We start from the raw sequence: 16,026 nt of genomic DNA, 5'->3' as shown, positions 1-16,026 counted from the left end.
AAGCCATTAAATTAGACACTTTAAATGAGTGAAATGTATGGTATGTGAATTATATCTCAATCAGTCTGTTAGCAAAACACCCCAAAGTTTATGCTTAATAAGCGATATTATATTTATTCTTCCAATGATAAAAATCAGAAGATCTGGGTGTGGAACACAAGCTTTGGTAATTTTTAAAAGCTCCCCAGTTGGATTTCTTTTGTGGTGCAGCAGGTTAAGGATTTGGTATCATCGATGTAATGACATGAGTTCCATCCCTGGCTGGAGAACTTCCACATGCCCAGGGTGCAGCCCAAAAACAAACAAACAAACAAACAAAAAACAAAAAAAAAAACAAAAAACAACTCTCCAGTTGATTCTAATAAGCATCCATGGCTGAGAAGCTCTTTGCTAAGGGAATGAATTATTGTATTCTATGTAAACTGATTAAATGAATCAGTGAATAGATGTATAATGGAGGTCAGTCTTGTTTCTGTTGCCTGGCAAGCAGCCATAGTGTGTGGAATAGAGCAAGCAGGAGGTGTCAGTTTTATCTGAAGGCCCCCTGCTTCCTCAGACCCTGGAAAGATGTGCAGGATATGACTTTGCCAAGACCTTTTACTTCATACCTACCCGATACCCAGACTCTCAGTCCTATGCAGGATAGACAGTACACATGTCTTCGAATTAGAACTCCTTTCAAAGGAGGAGCTCTGTCAACACAAAGCACAATATTATTGCATTTTTCTAAAGCTGTATGAATTTCCACATACCATCTGCCTGTTATGTTTACCAGTTCCTGCCTGAAGTAGGTTTGCATTTATGCTGACAGAATTTGAAGGCAAAATTGTGCTACTGTTCCTCAGAATTATTATTGTATTGTTTTCCTAGTGGTTATTTTTTTATTATTATGACTTTTATTTTTCTCTCAGGGAGGCCTTCATGAGCGACTCTAATGCATATAAGTGAGGGCACTTAGATGCCATCCTTAATGAGCACAAGGTGGTCGGACTGGCAAAGTTAATGAACTAATGTAGTGCTAATCAGCCCAGCTTTAATGATCTCTATTAAATTACAACATAATTTAATAGAGATCATTGAAATATCGAATAGAATCAAGCATGTTGCATTTTGAACCATTCCTACGCTTCATTCACTTTCACTGAACAGGAGTTAAAAGCAAGCAGGAGGGGAGAAGGAGTGGGATGGACTAGGAGTTTGGGGTTAAAAGATGCAAACTATTACATTTAAAATGGAGGAGTTCCTGTTGTAGTGCAGTGGAAACAAATCTGACTAGTAACCATGAGGTTGCGGGTTCCATCCCTGGCCTCGCTCAGTGGGTCAGAGATCCCTTGTTGCCACGAGCTGTGGTAGGTCACAGACACGGCTTGAATCCTGCGTTGCTATGGCTGTGGTGTAGGCTGGCAGCTGTAGCTCTGATTCAGCCCCTAGCCTGGGAACCTCCATATGCTGCAGGCGTGGCCCTAAAAAGCAAAATAAATAAAATAAAATAAAATAAAATAAAATAAAATAAAATAAAATAAAATAAAATAAAATAAAATAAAATAAAATAAAATAGGTAAGCAATGAAGTCCTGCTATACAGCACATGGAACTATATCCAGTCTCTTGGATTAGACCATGATGGAAGGTAATATAAGGGAATATGTACATATATGTATGACAGGGTCACTTTGCTGTACAGCAGAAATTGGCACAACACTGTAAATCAACTATACTTCAATAAAAAAAAAGTGCATGGTTGCTATCTTACTCTTTTGTTAGCCAGACTTGAATAATAGCAGACCTATGGGAACAGGTATGTAGCATTTTTCACCCTGAGCTCTCTAAGTATACATCACCTCTATTGATCAGTTACAATTCAGTTACAGTTTGCAGCACACAGTATAAAAAAATCATAGAACAGTTGGGTCTTGTACAATCACATGTAGAGCCAAGATACCTGGGAGCTTTCCTGATCCTGAGTTGGGTGTGACCCTTTTGGAAGGGACAGAAAGATATTTCCAGCATCCTGTACCCCAGGCAGGGGTCTTGCAGATAGGGATGCTCCCATCGAAATGCCAGGTAGGATCCCCAGTGCCCTTTATGACCCCTGGCATGATCTAGAATCCTGTGTTATCCAGATCACTCTTCCTCTTTTAGCTATGCAATTTCATTAATGGTTGTTTACTTTTGCTGTTCTCAAGCCCCTTTGCTCTATTAGGCCTTCAATTCTAACACCCCAGATCTCATGGTTCCTGTTGATTTGTGTCAATGCGTTTTCTTATGATATTCATGGCACAATTTCCACTTGTTAAGGTTAAAGCTGAGAATTGCAAGGTACCATGATCTTATTTTACCAAAGTTTTCACTTACACACATGCACACACCCACCCACACACATTCACGTGCACACACACAAAAATTTTTCTTTCTAGTCCAGCCTTTTAACCCTGTAGAGGAGTACATTAAGATTGCAGAGAGAAAATAGAAAAACTCTATCTAGCTGACCACAAAACCTTCAAAATCCTGTCCAAAGTGGCATATTCTTTTTTTCTTATTTATAACAATAACAATAATAATAATTTTATTGAAGGATAGTTGATTTACAATGTTGTATTAGTTTCAGGTGTAAGGCAAAGTGATTCAGTAATACGTATTCTTTTTCAGATTCTTTTTTACTATATGTTATTACAAGATATTGAATTTAGTTCCCTGTGCTATGCAGCAGGTCCTTATTGTTTATCTCTTTTATATATAGTGGTGTGTATCTGTTAATCTCATACTCCCAATATATCCCTTCCCCTCCCCTTTCGCCTTTCTAACTGTAAGTTTGTTTTCTATGTCTGTGAGTCCTTTTCTCTTTTGTAGATAAGTTCTTTTATTTCATTTTTTTAGATTCCACATATAAGTGATATCATATGATGTAGTGTGTAATACTGTGGCCAACACAACTGCCAAAATTAAGAAGGAAAGACACTGAGAACAGTGGTGGTATACATAGTGATGCATAATAAGTGTTTAAATAAATATTTCCCTAATGGTTTTTTTCATTTCACACAAGCTCTGACTTATTAATTCCACATAACCTTGGAGATAGAAAATAAAACGAGACTGAAGCAACAGACTTTCTCTCAACAGCATGTTTTATTTGCAGGTTCAGAGAAAAAGGCAAAAGGACAACTGAGCACTTTTTCCAGTCATCCAAAAGGTTTATTTTGGACAGCATTTTTTACACTGTAGCATGCATCGGAATTTCCTGGAGGGCTTGTCAAAACGGATTGCCAAGCACCACCCTCAGTTTCAGATTCACTAGCTCTGGGGCAGTGCCCACAAATTTGCATTTCTGTCAACTTTCTAGGTGATGCTGTTGCTGTGGATCATAGGGTGACCAACCATCCTAGCTTGCCTGAGACAGAGGAGTTTTGCAGAACTTGGGACTTACAGTGCTTAAAAGTGGGACGGTTCTGGGCAAACTAGGGTGGTTGGTCCTCTTACTGGTCCAGGACCAGACTTTAAGAACCATTAGTCTTGGAGTTCCCACTGTGGCTCAGCAGTAACAAACCCAACTAGTATCTATGAGGATCCTTAACTCAGTGGGTTAAGGATCTGATGATGTTGTGAGCTATGGTGTAGATCACAGACATGGTTCAGATCCTGAGTTGTTGTGGTTGTGGTGGAGGCCAGTGGCTACAGCTCCAATTCTACCTCTAGCGTGGGAAATTTGCAGCCCTAAAAAGACAAAAAAGAACCATTAGTCTTGAAGGTTGAATGGTAATTAGAAGGTAACTAACCTTACATGTTCAGACAATACCAGTATCCCATATTATCTCAACTTTAGATAGCCAAAATCAGTGATTGAGCCCATTCATAGAGTGAGGAGGAACTTATACTTGGAAATTCAGTGAAAGTGGTCTGGTGTGCTCTCTTGGCTCTTTCTAGCACTTGGACCCATCTCACTCCTCCAATCAGGTCCCTAGACTATAAGGGACCTCCAGTTCAGCAATTCTTGTTCTCCAGGTAGACAGTGCTTTGAAGTAGGGAGCATAGCTCCATATGGGAGGTAATGTATATAGAGCAGACTCCTAAGTCAGACAGACACGCATTTAAATAATGACACTTTTCAGCCATGCAGCATTACTTAAGGCACTCAACCTTTCTGAGCTTGTTTCATGTAGAAAATAAAAATTCAAATATCTTCTTTACAGGCATTATTATAAGTAGTAGTGAGGATTGAAGCAAGGGTTTGAATTAAGTCATATATATGGTGCATAGCACGTAGTAGGCCCAAAATAAATGGAAGATATAATCATAAAAATCCCAATGTCTAATGCCCATTATTGGATTGCATAGGAACATGGCAAAAATGGAAAGTTTGCCCCTCTCCAAAGAATTGTACAGTCACTGATGTGAAGTAGTTTGACTTCATCTTGTGGCTTAACGAACCCATTGAAAGCACAGAAGAGATCTCAAAGAAATCCATTAGGTCACAGAAAAAAAAATTCAGAGAGGAAGAACTCTTCTGTCTAACTGGAGAGTAAGCAGGATTAATGAGTTAAGAATCATTCGAAACATTTTTAGTTAATAGAATTTCTCCCTACACCCACTTAGCCACATTTTTCTCTCTTTTTAGGGTTGCACCTGCAGCATATGGATGTTCCCAGGCTAGAGGTCGAATTGGAGCTATAGCCTATGCCATAGACACAGCAATGCCAGATCCCAGATCCAAGCTGCATCTGCGACCTACACTGTGGCTTGTGGCAATGCTGGATGCTTAACCCTCTGAGCGAGGCCAGGGATCAAACCCACATCCTCATGGATACTAGTTGGGTTCTTAACTCGCTGAGCTACAGCGGGAACTCCACAGCCATATTTTTAAGTAGGCAGAGTTTGTTTCTTTATCCTCACTGGCATCTGACATGTTCAAGTTATACTCTGCTTGTCTAGGGTATATCTCACTTTTCTGCTTTTCCAGGACCACGTTTCCCAGGGCTCAGTCTAACTGCATCTCTTACTATTGGCAACTAAGGGCTACAGCCCAGGGATGCTGCTAAACATCCTATAATGCATGGGGCAGCCCTCTAACAACAAAGAATTGTCTGGCACAAAATGTCAATAATTCCACAATTAAGAAACCCTGCCCTGTGCCTTCACTTCTTAATTTGCTGGCAGAGGACAATGTGTCCTGTTTTGCAGACTTTGGGCAAACACCTTCGTAGAATATTAAGTTTGGTCCAAGCTTTTGGGACCCTTTTAGGAGCATTGAAACAAACATGGATATACTAAAGTCTGGAATACAAAACAACTCTTCATAAAAATTTTATAAATACCAGTCACATAGTATTCTCATGAGGGTTAGAATTGTGGTAGTTAGGTAGTAATATATTTTTAAATTACAGTAAAATATACACAGCATAAAACTTACCATCTTACTATTTTTAAGTGTACAGTTCAGTGGCATTGAGTACACAATCATTGTTGTGTAACCATCATCACTATCCATCTCCAGAACTTTTTCCATCTTCCCTACCTGAAACTCTATACCTATTAAACAATAACTCCTTATTCTTCCTTGGTTTCTAACCTTGTTGGTTTCCAGAACCACTGTTCTACTTTCTATCTTTGTGAAGTTGCCTATTCTAGGGGTCTCATAAAAGTGGAATCCTATGATATTTGTCTTCTTGTGCCTGGCTTATTTCACTTATCATAAAGTCTCTAAAGTTCATTTATGTGGTAGTGTGTGTCAGAAGTTCCCTCCTTTTGAAGACTGAATAATATTCTTCTGTGTGAATATAGCACATTTTGTTTATTCATTCATCTATTGATGGGCATTTGGATTGTTTCCACCTTTTGGCTATTGTGAATAAATTTGGTATAAATGTGTGGGTACGGATATCTGTTTGAGTCCTTGTTTTTAATTCTCTTAGGTATATATCCAGAAATTGACTTGCTAGATCATAGAGTAATTCTGTTTAATTTTGTGAGGGACTGCCAGACTAGTTTCCATAGCAACAGCAGCAGTACCATTTTACATTCCCACCAACAGTGTACAAGGGCTTCAATTTCTCCACATTCTTGCCAACACTTGGTATTTCCCATTTTGTTTGTTTGTTTGTTAAGTCATATAAATGGGTATGAAGTAATGAATGGTTCGTTATTGTTTTGATTTGCAACTCCCTAATGATTTGTTGGTGTTGAGTACTTTTTTAATGTGATTATTGCCAATCTGTATGTCTTCTTTAGACAAATGTCTATTCAAGTTCTTTGCTCATTTTAAATTGGGGTGCTTGTGAGTTTTTGTTGTTGAGTTGGAAAGATACAACCCTTGAAACAAAGACATTCTGGGCGTTCTCTGCTTTTCTGGTTCTGTCCCTAGAGCTCTGTTCTTTTCCGTGAAGACCCAGTGAGGACCTTGGGGAATTTAGGACCTTGTTCTCAGTTCTCAGCCATCTGGTGAGGATTTCACACTAGTAATTTAAGGTTAATAATGGAGTAATAAATCACCTTCCAACTCATAATTACATTCCAAAGTGTGATTCCTGGAAAAGACGCCTTAATCCAAAAAAAAAAACAATTTCAATTGGTGGAATTTCTGGCACCTAAGGGAAATTCACTTTGAGTGGGTCAACTTTTAGTTTTCTCTCCATACCATTTGGGAAGCTTTGCACTTCACTTATTTGATTTTCACACATTACATGTCTTTTTTCCCCAACTCTTTGCACTTTATGTAATAGAAAAAAACCCTAAAAACCTCTGCATTTGTGTCAAAGGATGGTCGTATTCATCAGAATGAGCTTGAGGACATGTTTTTACTTAATTTTCTTTGCTTAATTTTCTTTACCAACAGAGTAAGAAGTTGCCTACAACATGATATTCTGCCACTTCTTTTTTAATGTGTTTGAATTCACACATAGAAACTGAGGAGGTTTGGACTACAAGATTGTGTTTCCACAGCTCAGAAAGTTACTCTCGCCAAAATATGTTGGATTCTGTGCATGGGCAGTCAGAGCTGCTATGACTTTTTGAAGGGTGGGCCTCTGCCTCATTTGCACATTGATCCATGTATTTTCATGAGTGGATTCATCATAGCTAAAATTTCTATAGTGCTTACTATGTACCAGGTACTGCTGTAATCTTCAATCTCTCTCATACCAAATGGCTGGGAACCTACTTCCAGAGTTTTCATAAGCCTGTTTTTAATTTTTATTTTATTTATTTATTTTTCTTAGGGCTGCACCTGCAACTTGTGGAAGTTCCCTGACTAGGGGTCTAATCAGAGCTGAGCTGCTGGTCTATATCACAGCCACAACAATGCAGGATCCAAGCCACATCTGCAACCTACACCACAGCTCATGTCAATGCTTAATCCTTAACCCAGTGAGTGAGGCCAGGGATCAGACCCTCATTATCATGGGTGCTAGTAGGGTTCTTAACCCGCTGAGCCACATTAGGAGCTCCCATAAGCCTCTGTTTAGGTTTGTTCTCCCAAAGGCAGACTGTAGCACCAGTGTGCATGTGTCTAGGTCCAAGAGTGACTGTTTGTGTGATGTGTGGATGGATCCATCACAGTCAGACTAGCATTTCCACCCATTGGACTAGATGTAGTCCAATCATGACAGGATGATGTGCTATGGAGCCAGGAGTGGGCAGAGAAGGAAGCTTTCCCTGTGTGGCCGAATTTTTATGAAGAACTATGAGAAACCTAGGAATTTTGCCACCCCAAACTTCCAGGTTGCTATGAAGGTGTATTTGTCAGAGTAGGAAGACAGAACACATTTTATTTAACAGGGATTTTGTTGTTGTTGTTTTATTTTTTTTTCTTTTCACGGCCACACCAGCAGCATCTGGAAGTTCCCAGACTAGGGGCTCAATTGGAGCTGCAGCTGAGGCCTACACCACAGCCACAGCAAAACCACATCCAAGCCGCATCTGTGACTTAACACCGCAGCTTGCAGCAATGCCGGATCCTTAACCCACTGAGCAAGGCCAGAAATCAAACCTGCATCCTCACGGACACTATGTTGGGTTCTTAACCTGCTGAGCCACAATGGGAACTCCCAAAAGTTTGTTTAACTTATTTGGACACATGATATACAGACCTTGTTTTGTACACATGTCCCAGTTCCCCACACATGTGAGGAACAGGTTTTTTAAGGCTCTGGATACATAGGTGTAACAAAAGATTTGAGAAGGATATCTATCAGCAAAGTGGGGTGACAATGGCTGGTGGGGGTGGGGGAAGAAGAGGAGAACACACACTTAGGATAAGCTAAATCAGCACTGCTTCTCAGAGATACATCTAGACATTTCCAGTAAAATTAGTGGTTTAGTATGTAGAGGCTTGAGCCAGACTTTCTGAGTTTTAATCCTGGCTCTACATCTTATCAGCTATATAACCTTGGAAAAAGGTTTCCCTTCTATATTTCTCAGTTTTCTCATCTATAAAGTGGAGTGACATTTATCTATCTCATATGGCAGTAAAGTACTTAAAACTGTGTCTGGCAAATGGTATGTACCATGTAAGTGTTAGCTCTTAAAATTCTTTCTGTCTTAGGCTAGTTATATGTGGTATATAGATCTCCTGAGGCAATTCTCAGCAAGAGCCTCCCTTTTCATCTGGGACTTTTTTTTCCAGTTCCTGAGACAAATATGAGCACCCTAGAAGATGAAAAGAGTGAAAAGAGGTATTCCTGAAATGTTTTCTGTAGGGTGGGAGGAGGGGGAGTCGAAGTCAGGGGTTTCTCTCACTCATGTTTAGCTTCACAGGGTAGAAGGAAGGGCTGGCTGATGATCCCCTAGGCTGGATAGTCACTTGCCCTATTGTAGGCTAAAGACTATGGAATGGACTGTGGTTGACCTCTATTTTTGACATCTCTTCTTAGTGACCTGTGTGCCTTTGGGATTTAGCTTGTCAGAGGCTGTGGTAGTTGCCACATTCAAATGATGTATATTCAAATAATGTACCACTTAGCTCACATAGTAGATTCTCAGGCTCAGGGCCCTGAGGCACTAGTGACTTCAGTCAGAGCGAACTTCCAGGTTGAAGTGCTTCTACCTAGGTACTTTAGAGATCTCAGGTGGCAGACTCCTGGCTCACACATCTGTGCCAGTAAGAGGTGGCTGGGCAGGGTTTGTGGATACCTGTTAGCACCCCTGAGGTTTCTAGAAATATTCTGTAAGAGGTTGAACTTCTTGCATTTAAACAGGGAGGATCTGGGAGGTACTGTGATTTTGGTAATAGTATTAATGTGGCCTCATTTATAGTCAGTGATTGGCAAAGGCCAAGACATTTGGGTACCAGAAGGATTTTCAGCAGTGGAAAGACATGGTTAGATTTAAGATTTCAGATGCTCTGGTATTAGTGTAGAAATGGGATCGGAGCTTTTCAGAAGTAGCCATTAAGAAAGGTTTATGGGGGAGTTCCTGTCATGGATCAGCAGAAACGAATCTGACTAGCATCCATGAGGATGTAGGTTCAATCCCTGGCCTTGCTCAGTTGGTTAAGGATCAGCATGGCTGTGAGCTGTGGTGTAGGTTGCAGACGTAGCTCAGATCTGGCATTGCTGTGGCTGTGGTGTAGGCCAGCGGCTTCAGCTCCGATTCAACCCCTAGCCTGGGAATCTCCAGATGCCATGGGTGTGGTTCTAAAAAGACAAAAAAAAAAAAAAAGATAAAAAGAAAAAAGAAAGAAAAGAATAAACAGAAAGAAAGGATTACCACAGTGTTCTGATGCTAAGTAAGGAGGGATGACATTAAGACAGTGAAAAAAGGGATAGAATGGAGGGGAGATATTTGAAAAAATACTTCTGAAATAGACTTAGTAAGACACTGTGTTTATTTTGATACAGAAGATAAAGGAGAAGGAGAGGGCAAAGATGACTCTCCAGGGAAGATAGAGTTTTGTGAGTAAGAGAAGTCACCAAGTCATTCCTATGATGAAGTCAAGTAAGAGATTAAGTAATAAACATCCATTGAATGGGGAAATTTAGGAAGCTATTGGGCCTTTGGTGCTTTGTATCCAATGGGCAATCACTCCTGGCTCATAGTATTCCTTTCTGTTTACATTGCATGCTCTTTGCCCTCACAGAAGTGCTACTACTTGAGCCTGCTTTCTTGCTCTGATCCTTCCTGAAACCAAACATCCCCACTAAAACTTCTCAGCCCTATGTCCCATTCCTTTAGAGCTCCCCTGGGTGACACAACAGTTGCCCACCTAGTTCACACTAATGGAATCGTATATGTCTTTCCCAGGAATACAAGCATTTTTAAGGATGATGTTAGGGATACTCATTCAACCTACAGAAATGAATCTCTAGTGGTGGAATTTTCTAGCACACAGGATAGGGCAAAGTAGCTTGTAGAGAGGATATATAACTCCTTTATAAAAGGAACATTAAAAACTCTAAAACTATAATGGACTCTTCAAGTCATACTAAAGAAGAGATGAAATCATTTTCTATTCCTTCATTCCAGACTATTGCTTCCTCATTCTCCCTAGTTTCCTTGTCCTTGGCAGAAGTCTTGCTACCTGGCATGCCCTATCCAGCAAACCCCAAATACCACTGGCCCTTTGGGTGATTGATACAGTTTTGCTTTGGACTCCAGGCATTGTGTACTTAACTGTATTTCCTTTGTCATCTTCTGTGTGATGAGTTTCCCATGGTCAGCTTCTAGCCCTTTCTCAGGCTTGCTCTGTCTTGCTGACAGGGAAATACTCTGATTTTCTTTTTTGTCTTCCCCATGGAAAATGGAGTTCTTGGGCTGGGGAATCAGATCTGAGCCACAGTTGTGACTTACACAACAGCTGTGGTAATACCGGATCCTTAACCCACTTGTGCTGGGCCAGGGATTGAACCTGCGTCCCAGTGCTCCAGAGACACCACCCATCCCGTTGCACCATAGGGGAAACTGGAACTACTCTGATTTGAGGATGAATTCCAAAATGTGATAATTACTTGTGAAAATAAATTGGATAAAGATGGAACAAGTGACAGTTGAAAGGTGCTTACTCCTGTCCAAGGTCCTGGTTTAGGGTGACAGAAGGTACATATAATGTTAGGTAGGCTGTTAGATTATGGGTAGGAACATTAGCCTTGGAGGGATCCTATATTGAAAAGAAGGATAATTAGGGTTTGGGAACATGACCAAGGCATGAGGAGGGAAATACGTGGCAGTAAATAATACAGTTTTACATAGAGAAGGGGCACAGGGAACCTGGTTTCTTAAGTGCAACGTTTGAGACTTTAATCATAACAAGAGTAACTACTGTGTGCTGAGCACTTTCCCTGCATTATATTTTGTTTCATCCTTACAACTTGTAAGGCAGGTACTGATATTATCCCCATTTTACAAATGAGGTAATAAGAGGCTTAGAGAGGCAAGGGGTCACAGAGCCAGTAAGCTATAGTGCTGATAATAATACTTAGGCCAAACTTGTCTCCTGAGATCACCCTTAACCATTTATGATGAGCCAGGCACCATTCTAAGCATTTATATGTATTATACCATTGAACCCTTAACAACAAGGCTATGACAGAGCTGCTATGGTTATCCTGACCTTATAGTGGAAAAACTGAGACACACAAAGTTATGAAACTTGTCTATTTAATAAAGTAGATACAGTGCTCTTATCCATTACTCTACAAACACAATCCACACTATGTGAGGCAAACAGGAAAATTCCAAAGTGAAGAGATGGTGTAAGCTGTGAAGATGAAGAATGGATCATTGAGAGACCATGGCATGTAATTCACAACTAACAAGGATGAGTGGCAGTAGATGGGTTTGAGAAGAGAAGGCCACAAGCAGGTTCTTAAGTGAGCCTCTTTTAGTCTTTGAATGAGCTCCACTAGCCAACTTGATTTTAAGGTGGATCCTAACATTCCATAGCACCTTCTGAAGAAGTTGACTCATTTAGATGGTTCACTAATATCTGCTCTCAAGTCTTAATGTAAAGTTCAATTTATGGCTTTGCCCATAATCTTGGGAAAAAATGGCAGCCAATGAGATTTCAGCAAACATTAATCATACAAGTCTTTCTGTGTTATGGTCCAGTTATCACTCCCATCTCATGTGACTTTCTCATTCTGCTGTAGCCCTGATGGACTTATTGCTATACTTTGAATACTAGAAGTTCATACCTGGCTGTATACCAAGCTTAGAAAAAGGGTTTGGCATATGGTGGGCATTTAACCAATGTTTACTAAACAAGGAGAGGTTCATGGTATAGATAGAAGAGATATTATGCACAGGTGGAGAAATTTGCCTTAGCTAGGAGGAATGATAATCCCTTTATTATAACAGGAGGAAGGGAGGATAGTGTAGCAACACTCAAAATTGCTAATAGTTAATTCCAAACACTACACATATTGACTTGTTAAATTGTACAAAACTATTAATTAATAATTAATTATTACCACTGTGCAAACTTTATAGAAAACATAAGCACAGAAAGGCCACAGGATTTGATAAAATTCACATAGCTAGCAAGTGGCTCTTCACTGTGAGAGGACACCTACAGGTATAGGTCAGCTTTTATGTTTATAATAAAGAAGAAGAGAGCAGTTATGTTTAATGGTTTAATTTTCTCTGTCATTTGCTGAGACAAAGAGAGAGGAATGGAGTAAAAGGATGCAGATTCGAGGATAACAAAGAAAATTTGAAGTAGTCTGTAGAGACTGGGAAATGGAATTGACCAAAGGATTTCAGGTGGTGTTGAGAACATGTACAAGGCTGGTGGTCTTGAACACATCATTGTCCTACTCTTCCTCATATATGACTTTATGTAGCACCTATTGATCCTGCTGATACAGACCTGGTGAAAGTGGACAGTAGTGTTTATCTGGGGTTAAGGTTTTGCTAGATGGGTGCAATGAAATGAGAGCGAGGCAACAGAGTTTAGAATATTGATGAGAAGTATTGAAAAGATGGACTGAGGAATCAAAACTGGCTTAAAAGGAAAAGAAAAACTAGCTGATGGATTGGGAGAAAGTGAGGAAGTCAATGAACTGGAAATCTTTTTTTTTAATTACTTAATGAATTTTATTACATTTATACATGTATGGCAATCATCACAACCAAATTTTGCAGCTTTTCCATCCCAATCCCTCAGTGCATCCCCTCACCCCCCAACCAGTCTCATTTGGAAATCATAAGTTTTTAAAAGTCTGTGAGTCAGCAGCTGTTCTGCAACGAAGTTTGTTGTGTTCTATTTTTTAGATTCCACCTGTAAGTGATAGCATTTGATGTTGGTGTCTCATTGTCTGACTGATTTCACTTAGCATGATAATTTCTTTGTCCTTCCATGTGCTGCAAATGCTGTTATTTCTTTCCTTTTAATGGCTGAGTAATATTCCATTGTGTATATGTACCACATCTTCTGGATCCACTCCTCTGTCGATGGACATTTAGGTTGTTTCCATGTCTTGGCTATTGTAAATAGTACTGCAATGAATATCAGAGTACATGTGTCTTTTCCAGTCATGGTTTTCTCTGGATAGATGCCCTGTAGTGGGATTGCTGGATCAAATGTTAGTTATATTTTTGGTTTTCTGAGGAATCTCCATACTGTTTTCCATAGTGGTTGCACCAATTTACATTCCCACCAAAGTGTAATAGGGTTCCTTTTTCTCCACACCCTCTCCAGCACTTATTGTTTGTAGACCTTTTTGATGATGGCCATTCTGGATGGTGTAAAGTGGTACCTCATAGTGATTTTGATTTGCATTTCTCTAATAATGAGTGATGTTGAACATCTTTTCGTGTATTTTTTGGCTGTGGAAATCTTAATTAAGTCAGAAAATGGTCATAATGGAAGTATTTGAATATGCAAAGTGGAAGGAGAAGAAGTTATGGACAGAGGGCAGGATACTGGAGTTAGTGATTTGGAAGAGGAAGCAGATTCAGGGATCTTAGGGATGGATGGTTAAGATGGGGTGTGGGGGAAGACCCATGGAAATTTGGAAGTCAAGGGAGTTCCCGTCATGGCTCAGTGGTTAACGAATCCGACTAGGAACCATGAGGTCACGGGTTTGATCCCTGGCCTTGCTCAGTAGGTCAAGGATCTGGCGTTGCCATGAGCTGTGGTGTAGGTCGCAGATGTGGCTTGCATTTGGCATTGCCATGGCTGTGCCCGGCAGCTACAACTCCAATTAGACCCCTGGCCTGGGAATCTCCATATGCTGTGGGAGTGACCCTAGAAAAGGCAAAAAAAAAGACCAAAAAAAAAAAAGAAATTTGGAAGTCAAGCAATTATTAGAATCCATGTGTTTGCAAGAGCCATCTATATGAATGTTGATGTCACTAGGAAATATGACAGGGCTTGGATGGGGGAGGATGATGTTGAGGTCTGATAAGTGAAATAATTTTTGACAGCTACCAAAAAGGAGGACAGAGGTTGGTATAGTCAGATGACATAAGCCAAAAGAGAAGTTTATAAGAGTAAAGAGCACTAGGAATAGCAATGGGGAGCAAGGATGATAACTACCACACTTCTGGTCCTAGGGTACTTGGGGTGCGAGGAAATAATCAGCTGCCACTTCAGAGCTGCAAGGGAAGTGCTGTTCACCACAATTTCTTTCTCTTTTTTTTTCTTTTTTTGACCTTTTAGGGCCACACCCATAGGCATATGGAAGTTGCCAGGCTAGGGGTTGAATTGGAGCTATAGCTGCTGGCCTGCACCACAGCCATAGCAACTTGGCATTGAAGTTGTGTCTGCAACCTGCACCGCAGAGCACAGCAATGGCGGATTCCCCACCCACTGAATGAGGCCAGGGATTGAACCCACATCCTCATGGATACTAGTTGGATTTGTTTCCACTGTGCCACAATGGGAACTCCTCTTTTGTTTGTTCTTTTCAATGATACAAATGGAAAACTCTAAGATTTGCTTTTTATACTTCAGTCCAATGCATATTAACCAAGTAATTTCTACATCCAAGATACTATGATAAGCGATAAACACTTTAATGGATTAATAAAACAAAACACAAAACATTTATAATACACAGCCTTTGCCCTTAGGGCATTTTTAAATAGCTATAAGCACAACTGAACATTAGATGAATCAGAAAGTGTTTCATTATAAAATAGAGACAAAATATATTTCCAAATGATCACAGGCCATAGATAGCAGAGCTTCAATTGTGAGATTACAAAAAGATGGGTCAGTTTAGTTGGATCTTGGTTTATGGCTAGGATTTCAACCAGCAGATGATGGTGATAGGTGATGGTTGATGGAGAGGTGTTGTGGAATGGGGGAAGAACATTCTGGATGGGATAGCACGAATAAACTCAAGAAGTGAAGAAAAAATGCCAAGGTGTGTTTAGCTAACTATGAGTTGACCTCTGTAGTAGAAGAAAACACTAGTAAAGTAAATCTCAGATGATAGACTGAAAATGAATTTGAACACTATCCTGAGTGGGTTTACACTAGTTTATTCTTCCACAATTTATTTCAGTTCCCATATGCCTTGTTCTTCTCTTCCCTGATTACTTTCATATATTGATGTGTGTGTGTGTGTGTGTGTGTGTGTGTGTGTGTGTGTGTGTGTATGTATGTACTACACAAGAATAATTAAGACAACTTTTGTTTTTTTTTAAAGAAAATTCTAGTTCAGATAATAAACTCTCAACCAGTTAAGAAAGTATCTTCTTAGGTGCTGTCCAACAGTTCTCATTGCAACTCTAGATAGAGGCAGTTTAGATGAAAAAAAATTTTGAAAATAATCCCCTCTAAAAGACCCAGAGGTCCTGCAGCTCTCCTCTACCAGCCACGAGGTGTCAGAGAGCTGGAGTGAGTGCTCTGTGAATGGCTGGGGGCAGCAGTGAGCCTGCTGTGTGTGTTTCACACAAAGAAGAGCCTTAAGGGGCTCAGTCAGCTGCTGCCTTCTGTGCAATTGCTCCAGAGAAGTTGTTGGAGAGTTAAGTGGCTGAGAGCATTTCCTGGCTTGGTGGTGGGAAATAAAATTCTCTTATCTTTGGAAAGGTCATCATTATTCCTTTCCAGTGTGTAATGGATCATAGGGAGGGAGGGGGAGAGAGGGAGAGA

Source organism: Sus scrofa, chromosome X, assembly GCF_054392235.1.
Source record: "Sus scrofa isolate SSC_HxYL_T2T_F1_AM1 chromosome X, Sscrofa_HxYL_maternal_Yorkshire_Landrace_v2.0, whole genome shotgun sequence".
Lineage (NCBI taxonomy): Eukaryota > Metazoa > Chordata > Mammalia > Artiodactyla > Suidae > Sus > Sus scrofa.
This window is presented reverse-complemented; position numbering follows the sequence as displayed.